This window comes from Ciona intestinalis, unplaced genomic scaffold, assembly GCF_000224145.3.
Source record: "Ciona intestinalis unplaced genomic scaffold, KH HT000380.1, whole genome shotgun sequence".
In the NCBI taxonomy this organism is placed as follows: domain Eukaryota; kingdom Metazoa; phylum Chordata; class Ascidiacea; order Phlebobranchia; family Cionidae; genus Ciona; species Ciona intestinalis.
Genome location: NW_004190701.1, coordinates 1 through 9,352, shown reverse-complemented (window position 1 = coordinate 9,352; position 9,352 = coordinate 1). Strand labels below are relative to the sequence as shown.

The 9,352-nt window shown below is 35.0% G+C and overlaps 1 long non-coding RNA gene across 3 annotated transcripts; it reads right to left on the bottom strand.

Annotated features, from left to right (window-relative positions):
• Positions 1-1,189: 1,189 nt before the first annotated feature.
• Positions 1,190-7,109, bottom strand: LOC113475410. 3 transcript variants are annotated; one of them, XR_003397161.1, is made up of 5 exons: positions 7,069-7,109; positions 5,767-5,874; positions 2,622-2,870; positions 1,519-1,655; positions 1,190-1,278 (listed from the first exon to the last, which is right to left on the bottom strand). It is a non-coding gene; the product is annotated as an uncharacterized LOC113475410 (long non-coding RNA). The 3 variants fall into 3 exon arrangements; XR_003397159.1 differs by lacking the exon at positions 7,069-7,109 and having other exon boundaries at positions 5,767-6,116; XR_003397160.1 differs by lacking the exons at positions 5,767-5,874; positions 7,069-7,109 and adding an exon at positions 3,575-4,124.
• Between the last annotated feature and the right edge of the window lie 2,243 nt (positions 7,110-9,352).

The following is a 9,352-nucleotide window of genomic DNA, read 5'->3' as shown; positions in this document are numbered from 1 at the left end:
CCTAACCCCTAACCCTAACCCTAACCCTCAACAACCCCTAACCCTAACCCCTAACCCCTAACCCTAACCCTAACCGCCTAACTCCTAACCTCCTAACCGCCTAACCCCCTGACCTTTTAACCCTACTCCTAACACCTAACAATCACTAACCCTTAACCCAAAACCTCTTAACCTCTATTTTGACCTTCATAAAACCGTGATGCATTGTAACGACTTGACCCTTAGTAACCCCTAATATAATGCGCTCTTATTTTTCATACCCGTTGTCCCTTTACATATTTCAATCCATTACCTCTTTTACGCCACCTCTTGTCCAATTGTAAGCAACCGCTCTATCCGCATGGTTTGCCAAAAAGCTGTTGTAAAATGGACAAGAGATCATATTGATCTAATGGATGAGCACGGTTTAAACTAATAATTAGTATAGTATTAATCAGCCCTTTTACTACAACGCACTTTACGTGTTTTACAAACCGACTTCCAGCTAATACGTTTTAATATCGCAACCCCTACATTTTTATAAAATCGACGCCACTGCTATGATATGTCAATACAATTAATTTGTTTAAAAAAAATGTTCGACAAAGAATACATAAAATGTTTGTGTATATTAGCTTATTACACATTTATTACTTAACTGTACACATATATTAGTAATTTGGATACTATAACAAATAAAGAAGCATTTATATAAGTTGGCATAGGTGTCAATTCAGCAATACTGAGGTGACAAGTAACTCTCTATTTCAAAACTTCACAAAGTCACATTATATGTTTATCCAGGTGACCTGGTTCAACTCACAGATGTAAACAATTATTTGCATTAAATAGTTCACTATGAAACTTATTTGTATTTAACAAAAAGTAAAACATGCTGTTACTGTATGATTACAATGTATTGAATAAACTAACAAGTACAACCTCCTTATTGCATGGTTATACCCAAGAACTCTACTATTACAAAACAAAACGGTGATTTTGGATTGGTATCGTGATTCACATTTTAACAAAATCTGGGATGACGTGATTAAAATGCGATTACAATCACAGCTTAAAACATAAACAAACTTCATTGAATAGTATGAATAGAGTATGGTTATAGCCTGATTGTTTCAATGGATACTTAACAGCAGGTTAAAAGCTGTAATGACCTGTAAAACTGAGCCAATAATTGTTTGAGAAAACTATTGTTTGAGAAATAACTAACACATGTTCGATTCCTTGTTGCTATGTGTAGAAAACCACCTCTTCAGCTTCTATGTTTTTCTTGAGTTTGCTCTGCGTAATAGATCATATACAGAACACAATATGACTTACAGTGTACAGGGTATAAATATTGGTAAATGTCAGTCTTCGCGAAAACTACGTTAACAACTTAAGTAACAGCATTAACTTATGTAGGTAGTCAAACATTTCACTTGCCTGCTAGTGCTGTTATCAAGTGAAAGTTTGTAAACATTGGTATATCGTTCCATTAAAGTGGCTTTGTTTAAGAACTCGTAATAAAATAATGCTTACCGCTATAAACACAACCAATAATGGTCATTGAATAATCCGAAGTTCAATATTCAATCTCTACAGTGCTGAGTAGTAAATACCAACCTCATTTCACGATGTAAACTGTTCTTGGCAGAATTGCCCGCTGTTAGCATTGACTGAATTTGTTTGTATGAAAACAAGTGCATCAACTTACGGCGACAATTTAACGTCCAAACTATGATGTAAACGATTTACTAACCAGACCAAACGAAAACATAAACTGTGCAATACTCGATCGCAAAATTGCCAGCGAAGCAAAAATAAAAACCTGATTTTTATGGAGTTTGTATGGGAAGTCCCGATAGAGTTGGCCAGACGGCCACTAAAAAGGCTAATTAATCGCTAAATATGGGCGGTTTTAAATTTGAAAATTTAGTCAAAAATTTATTTTATGATTTGATTTCAATCAAGAGATTAAAGAAAAATGCTACAATTGAGAATTAGGATAAGTGCGGAAAAAAGTCGCCCAAAAAAACAACAACAACAAGAAAAACTGTTCGACGAAATAGGATCTATATGACCACTACCGTGTTCAAAAACTGTTCGACGAAATAGGATCTATATGACCACTACCGTGCTCAAAAAGTGTTTAACATCCTCGTAAATGTATAACACAAAATAAACAACTTCAAACATTACTGTAACTTGTGCTGATATATAAATAATATTATTATTACCCCAACAATAGAAGTTATTAACATAATCTATTCGGCGACGTTTTTAGGAAATATGCATTGTGGGTAAAATGGAAATATACCACGTGTGGAAGCATTTTGCGCAACCTTTTTCCGCACTTGCCTCAATTCTTGAATTCTAGCATTTATTCTTTAATCTCTTTATTGAAATCAAATCATGATATATATTTATCATTTTTAGACTAAATTTTCAGAATTAAAACGATTACTTTACTGTTTAATTAAATGCGCCAAATTAAACATGTATCTTAATCTTTAATTAAATGATTGCTCTTTTTAAGGAATTTTAAACTAAACATAACTTAATAAACCCTACTGCATATAACCTAATTAGCGAGTAATCAACGATTACTTTTCTATTTGCCTAAGGCGCTAATTCATACTTACAATGTACATTGATTAATCGAGTGTATTCGATATATTAATTCTGCCTAAGCTTAGGCTTATAAACCATAAAGGTATAAAAACGTCTAATTAATGATTGAAACTCGCTTTGTTTGTTACTTCTGGTTTGTTTTCGATCGAGCTCAGTCGACCGTCGTAGTAAATAGGCTAGGGTACTATGCTAATTAGCTTAATACGTGCTCCCCCATTGGAATTTTGATCCTTTGTTCTTGATAATGCCGTATCTAGATTCTATAATACACAATATATTAAACATATTTTTATAACTCGTGTTCTAGTATTATTAATTAAAGCAGATTAAGATGCTTTAAAACACGGAAGAAACTAAAAATCTGTTCAAGCGTCCGTTTTGGGAAATTGAACTGTGGGTAAAATGTATGTACACTTCATGTGGCAGCATAATATTTAGAAGCGGTAAATACATTCTAGTTATTTAATGAGGGTAGTTTTGTATATTTTTTGCAAACTATGTTCGATAAGATACATATAAGCTATTTATACGCCTTTCCATAGAAGGAAATCGCAAACAAAAACAAGTTCGTTTAAATTCATTGCGAACGTCGCTGTTTTTGGAAACAAGATGGCGCCAGTTGAACTAATCGATGTTGCTGCCTAGAGTTAACTGCTGGTTTGTCATTAGTGTCCAAAATGACTAAGTTTTTACACCTAGTCAATTTAGAGTTGTTTCATGCTAAATATAATTTTAAATTGGGGAAATTACACATAAGCTAAACAGATATAAATACTTAAACAAATAAAAAAATACCTATAACTTGCTGTAATATGAATAATATCAGCAGTTTATTTTAGACAATTAAATATAATCTTTCCGACCACGTATTCGAGGCGGAATAAATAATTATTTGAGGCGGAATAGATTACGGCGGAATAAATATACGTATTCGAGGCGGAATAAATAATGCTAAGATACTTACAGAAATTTCCCAAACAGTCTTCTGGATTGTAAGTTATATCATATCTACAAATATATTATAACGCACAATACAATATATTTTAATTATTTCCACAACATGTGCTGTAATATAAATAACCAAAGCAGATTAAAATGGATTAAATAATGGAAGAAACTGACACAACCTTTTCGAGATATCTGAATTGTGGGTAAATTGTACGTGCACCACATTTGGCAGCATAGAGCTAATAATTGGTTTGAAATTGGGGAACAAACTAACTAGGCCGATTTCTTAAAATATATTAAACAAAATTAATAAATACTTACATAACCTTGTCAACCAATTTTCTGGATCGTTAATATTGTAAATATAAACACATTGTGACGCACAATAAAATTTAGGTATTGCTATAACCCGCCCAGTAATATAAATAACATTAAGTGAAACAATCAATGGAAGATACTGGAATGTTGCCGACCCACAGAAATAAAAAAGAGTAGAACGCGCAATTGCCCAAAACTGTGATATATTCTTTTTTCTATTCACGTGACCGCCAACTCGGTCCCCATTTCGCTTGGTCTCCATTGTAAAAGATAGGCGCGTGGTAGTTTTAGCTGTTTATTTTAAAAACTATACCAACTATTCAAGTTTATTAGGCCAGTTTAGTTATTTAGTAGGTTAATGCTTACACTTTGGCACTTATTTAGGAAATTTAATTATTTTATAAATTTAATTAAAATCGTTCGAACAGACGTTTTTGTTAGAAATATATATATATGTTTGGAAATGGGTATTTTTCCCTATAAACTTAAATTAAGTAAAAAAAAGGAAGAAAAACTACATAAATCGCCATGGCTTCCATTGTCTACTATAGTAAACGGGAACGAGTCGCGAAAGAGAGAGAGTGTATCATGCTCTCTCCCTTACCGACATTAGAGATGCGCGTTCTATTCTTTCTTATCTCTGTTTGCCGACCACATTTTGAACTGTGGGTAAATTGTATGTATACCACATGCGGCAGCATGGAGATAGCAATTAGTTTACCAATTGGGAACAAAAACCTGAATCGGAATTATTAAGAGTTACATTGAACAACATTTAACAGCTACAAGTACAACTAGTGGAAAAAACACAAACAGTAAACTTTAGATTAAATATACTTACGTTTTATTTCTGACGTTTCGGAGTTATGGAATTGTGGGTAAAAAAATATCCACGACGTGTGGCAGTACACAGTTTACATTAGGTTTAGCATTAGGGAACAAAATACTTTGCAAACCTAATTTTTACAACATTGTAAAAAGTTAACAAACTTTACAACTAATCTGTTTAATTTATTTTTTATGAACTTCTGGGTTATCCTCACAACGTTTACGTTCCGCCGATTTAAAATACGCGCCACCAAAACTAGCGGATTATACTTGCCATGCTGAAATACAACAGAGGGCGTACAAGAGCAGGTAAACGTGGAAAGAGTTTTTAACAGTTTCAGGGCCGGCTCGTCGCTGCTACCATTGTGGGCGTATGTTGTTTTCAACTAAATGTTATGTTTAGATCAAACATGCAAGTCATAATATTAAAACAGGTAATCACACAGAGGGTAAACAGATAAATTATAAATACTTTAATACAGTGGCGTTTTAAGATATTGAATCCTAGCTCCCAACCAACAACCCATAACGAATTACGTAATCTGTAACGTAGGAATCAAAATGAACAATACGCATTCTATTACGTAATAATCTAACCTCGGATTAACTCACGACGGCTCTTTACTATTATATCCTCTAAATCAATCAATACAACTCAAACTGTTACATAGGTCCCTCACTAATAAAACACTGTATATTTATTTTAAAAAATACGTGGAATTAATGTCAAAAATTAACTTCAAAAATAAAGAAACGCATATTTCGTAACCATAGTACACTACCTTACCTCATATGTGTATATTCTGGTGGCTTATGACGTAATAATCGAACAGTTGTATTGTAATAATATAAGTATTATTACATCATACTTGAAATTCTGACGTCACCATTTAACTATTTTATCATAAACTCAATAACAATTTACTGGTTTACCATGTTTGTGCATACAAGTGCAAACACCTGTTTTGTATTGGGTATTATAGTGGGCATCTAATTCGTGTGCATCAAGTGTTGAGGAGGTACTGGGTTCGAGTCCAGCCCAGGATATAAACGACAAATTACCTTCACAAGTTGTGTAGCTTTTGCATGATGATGGTCAATACATGGGTCGTTGTCCATTCTATTGTAGCATGGTATAATTACCCACAGCTTTCTATTAGAGTGGTTTTACTGTTTAAAAAGGCCAAATTAGTTTTGTTTGAGTTATAGTAGTAATTGCAAATGTAGATAAATGAATGAAGAGGTACAGGAATCTGGAGTTTATTCTTATAGTTGTCACAGGTTAAGATGTTGTTGGCTGATTGGGCAACTCTGGTTTAAATACAAGGTCTGTGGCATGCTATACTATAGGACCTCACCCATAAAGATGGTACACCTAACAGCAGGGTAAAACATGGGGTGACATTGTTAAAATACAGCTACACTCATAGTTGTCAAACATAGGGAACCTCATTGATTAATGTGGTGAATGCAATATACTTTGGCTCTACTTGTTTGTATAGACACCTAACAGCAGGGTAAAATCTGGGGTGACATTGTTAAAATACAGTTACACTCATAGTTGTCAAACATAGGGAACCTCATTGATTAATGTGGTGAATGCAATATACTTTGGCTCTGCTTGTTTGTTTAGACACCTAACAGCAGGGTAAAATCTAAGGTGACATTGTTTAATGCAGTTACACTCATAGTTGTCAAACATAGGGAACCTCATTGATTAAAGTGGTGAATGCAATATACTTTTGCTCTGCTTGTTTGTATAGACATCTAACAGCAGGGTAAAATCTGGGATGACATTGTTAAAATGCAGTTACACTCATATTTGTCAAACATAGAAAACCTCATTGATTAATGTGGTGAATGCAATATACTTTGGCTCTGCTTGTTTGTATAGACACGTAAAACGATTGTTTGACCTGGTAATTGATTACGACATAATAGCAATTCACACGTTGATTATCTGCGTCATAATAGCAATTGTCCCCTTGATTATTTAGCCTGCATGTGCTTAAAAACAGGTTGGATATTTGCCTTTTCACGAATGCGCATAAGATAGGCTTGCAAAAATACTTTGTACACACATAAAGCAACGCCTAAGTTTAAAAAGTTAGGAACACCGGTGTAGGGAATATAGCATGAAATGTCACGCTGTACGTAATTTATGTGGATTAAAATAATGCTCACGACAATCACTAAAAGATCATTTGCGACCGTTTGGTTTGAACTTAATAAGGTGCTCGCGTACCACCTGGGAGGCCTTCGCGTACCATAGTTTGGGAAGCACTGATTTAAACTAATCATCAGAAACAGAAATTATACAAAAACTATGGATCGTATGGGAGCAAATAAAACACGATTGTTTACCAATAATCTCGTTTGTGACGTAACAATCGTACTGGTTTTTCAAAGGTTGGCTCTGCTTGTTTGTTTAGACACCTAACAGCAGGGTAAAATCTGGGGTGACATTGTTAAAAATTAAAAATACAGTTACACTCATAGTTGTCAAACATAGGGAACCTCAATGATTAATGTGGTGAATGCAATATACTTTGGCTCTAGACGAATATCGTCTTTATACGTCACACACGGCATTGTTCGCCCGTGAATGCCACGTGTGGTGATGCAACCACAAATTCATCAGTCGTTCGTTTAATGCATGTAGTGTACTGTTACTTCGTTCATTGTGTTTTCCTTAACTAATTCATTCCGCAGAGTTGCTCCAATCATTTATTAAGTTAAATATAAATAAACAAACTTTGAAATAGGTTGTACCTTATTGTCTAGGCTCTTCTTGTTTGTATAGACTCCTAACAGCAGGGTAAAATTTGGGGTGACATTGTTAAAATACAGTTACACCATTGGCGTCGATTTTTTCACGTTGTAAACCAATCTTAGGGGGGCGAAAAAAAGGTTAGTGTATGCTTAACTAGGATGCACGTGAAGGCTAAAACACGACGCACGTGAAGGCAAAACACGATGCACGTGAAGGTTAAACTACAACGCCTGTGAAGGCTGAAATCTGACACACATGAAGGATAAACTACGACGCACGTGAACTCGTGAAGGCTAAAATACAACACACATGAAGGATAAACTACGACACACGTGTAGGCTGAACTACGACGAACGTGAAGGCTAAAACACGACACACGTGAAGGCTAAACTACGACACACGTAAAGGCTGAACTACGACGAACGTGAAGGCTAAAACACGACACACGTGAAGGCTAAACTACGACACACGTGAAGGCTAAACTACGACACACGTAAAGACTAAACTACGACACACGTGAAGGCTAAAACAAGACGCACGTAAGGACTAAACTACGATACACCGGCTAAATTTCTATGCATGTGAAGGCTAAACTACAAAAGGTTTACACGTAAAGGTTTATTTAAAAAACGCAAACATTCAGCCTGTTTTTAAACCTCTGCTAGATGATAAACGTGTAAATGCCTATTATGACGCAAACAATCAACGTGTGAATTTCTATTATTTCGCAATCAATTGCCAGGTTAAACAATTGCTATAATGACGCAATGAATCCCTAGCAATAAAAACATGGTAAATATAAGGCTAAAGTACGACGCAAACGTAAACCGAACGGTTATTTTTATTTCGCTTTTGCATTGATCGTGATAATGCGTTGTTACGCAATAATACAGGTAGTGTAAACCAGGGGAGTGCGCCTCCCCGGCACCGCCGAGAATCAACGCCAGTGAGTTACACTCATAGTTATCAAACATAGGAAACCTCATTGATTAATGTGGTGAATGCAATATACTTTGGCTCTGCTTGTTTGTTTAAACACCTAACAGCAAGGTAAAAGTTTCAACTAATAACCCATCCACGCATAAAAAACGTGACAGTACACTACATACATTTCATCAGTGGCGTCGATTTTATAAAAACGTAGAGGTTGCGACATTACAACATGTAAGCTGAAAGTAGGTATATGTAAAACACGTAAAATCACGCATATAACGTCATTAACGTGTGCGGCATTTAATAGAAAGGGTATGAGTTATGCTGGCAGTTGATTACGGTGTTTAAAAAACTTAACAATATCAATATGACATGTAAATATCATCATATAATTGCCGATAGGTTGATTATACAGACGCACCGTCACTGGTAATCCTTTAGCTGGTGGCCACTTGAAATTTTGGTTTCAAAACACTCCCTAGGTCTTACTGATACCCACTGTATACTTTTTTTTAAAAAAAACTCAGGCGCTCGTGTCGAAAATTAACTTTAAAAGTGGGCGAAATGGTGCTGCGTCACCGTATTTTCCACACCAGCCGTTATGAATTAAACGAAGGTTGGATTATTACGTCATAGAATGCGTATTGTTACGTTTGATTCCAGTGAAGAAAAAACAAGGCTATACCAAAGTTAGTATAGACCAAGTTAGGAAACGGATTGTAAAACAACGAGTCTTGTTATCCATTGTCTCGCGTCTATGACGTCATAGTCGCCACCATTACGGAGCCCACGGCATAGCATTTTATCATTGCTGGGTGCTGTTTTTCGTTTAAATATTGCGATTTTTTAAAAACCAAGCACTTCTGCGCGTAAAAATGGCTTTCTACTAATGTTATATCTTATCACAATAATAAACTTACAAAAATAATCAACTTTTATTGA